Raw genomic sequence first — 2,226 nt, forward strand, 5'->3', positions numbered from 1 at the left:
TATATATATATATATATATACATATATATATACGAATATTTATCATAAATATGCTGTCTGGGTAAAATAAATAATTAATTACTGTCTTTCAGTTGGCCAGTATTAGATTTCTGTTTGAGTTGAACTTCTTTTAGTGAGAATTTTTATCAAAATCATAAAAAGTGATGAAAAGATTTACTAAGTCTAAATATGTTGTATTAAATAATTATGTGTTGTACCTTTTATTAGATTGTAAAAAATGTTTATTTTTATTTAGATTCTCACTCTGCTAAATTGCATTTTATACATCTACAGTACAATCACAGGCTTTAGCACTTATGGAGATAATTAAAAGGTTGCAATAAGTTTGTAATTCTTTAAAATATAAACAATAAAAATAGATTATTCTTATACGAATTGTCTTTACACAGGTCAGATACATTTTAGAAACTTTATTTAAGTAAAATAATATAAAACGTCATATGAAGAATTTTGAAACTACGTCAGATTATTCAGTCAATAGATCACAGATTACTTTTATAAAAAAAAATTTTTTTAGTTATCTCTTTTTTTTCAATTTTTACTCAATCAGTATAATTTTTAAAGCTGATGACTTCTTATATTACTTATAAGTTATATTTCTTCGATCTTTTTAGCATTCATAATGTTATTAAAAGCTTACTTTAGATGATCTATTTATTATTAATTCTTGTCAGATTTTAAAATTGTAATCATATTTTATATGGTCTGTGCTTTCTTATAAGTATATTTTATATATCTGTGTGTATTCTAATTCCTTAAACATTTTTTGTAACATACATATGTATAAAAATATAAATAGAATTACATTCTCAAAATTTTATATTATACATTATCTAAAGCAAACTTAAATTTTAGTACTTGCAATACACATAATTATTTTATTTAATTTTTTGAAAATCGAATCGTACTATTAACTCGTTAAATAATTTTTGTAATAAATATATTATATTTTTCACTTTAAATAAATGCAAATACTTATGATTCTTTATTTTGTAAATTATTTTACACGACAATGGATGTGTTTTGTTTAACATTCGCAAACATTTGATAAACAACAAGGATGAAATATGATGCGATTGTGCGAATATTAAATAAAATATATTTTTTATAATATGTATCCATTAGTGCCAATTTAGTTGACAGTAAAAATAAAATTGTGCTAAAGTAAGCAATGTGCTATTTTTTTTCGTACTATATGAGATAGACAGGGTCCCGAGGACAGTATTATTATTTGAGGACAATATTATTATAACGTGAAACTTCGTGAAAAATTAAGTTGAAAAATCCTCTACCATTTTGCAAGTTTCACAATCCGATTAGAAAATGCAGCTCTGAAAAGTTAATAAAAAATCCTGAAAGAATTCTTAGAGCTCTATGAGACAAAAATAAACAATTTTTATCTCATATTGTTTTTCTGTAAAGTTGATATTGTTGATAACATTAATACTTGTGTAAAAAATAATTGAAAACCAATATTTGGTGATTTTTAATAATTAATATCTTGTTAATTATTACGAAAATTGCAAAATGATAGACTTTTCGACTTAGTTTAGTCCCACCTATCTTCCTGTCAGTTATTGCTATAGTCTTGCCAGACACTTGGTATGTATAATGTATATAGACCTCAAGAAGATACTGTACAAGGTAGAGGAATTTTGTATAACTATAATAAGATGCTGAATTTTAAGATCGCAATCTTTCCGATGCTAGAAGAATATTTTGCATGTACTGACATACGTGTACATTCGGTAGCACGTAAATCGAACTTCTTTTAATAATTAATCGCTAACATCTTGTGTATTCTTTTATTTCAAAAGTTGTTATAATAGAATTGTCTACAGAGGAATTAATTTTTTATAGCTCACGTATTTTCAGGTTTATAGATAAATACGTATTATAAATACACACGTCTGATTCATGTAAGATTTTTTGCTCAGAGGACGTGATAAGAGAAATTCCCCGCTTATCAAAATAATTTTTTGGGTGTATCAAAAGGTATACCAATCTTATCTATGATATCAATGACACCTTCCGAGCTACCGGTTATCGCGATCGCTTTAGTTAATCATTAACCGCCAATGTAAAACGTGCTTTCTTCAGATTACTATAGTTATGTGCACCGTGTGTTTTATACATATATAAATATATATGTATATATATATATATATATATATATATATATATATATATATATATATATCACTT

The sequence above is a fragment of the Trachymyrmex septentrionalis genome, unplaced genomic scaffold (assembly GCF_001594115.1).
Source record: "Trachymyrmex septentrionalis isolate Tsep2-gDNA-1 unplaced genomic scaffold, Tsep1.0 scaffold527, whole genome shotgun sequence".
In the NCBI taxonomy this organism is placed as follows: Eukaryota; Metazoa; Arthropoda; class Insecta; order Hymenoptera; family Formicidae; genus Trachymyrmex; species Trachymyrmex septentrionalis.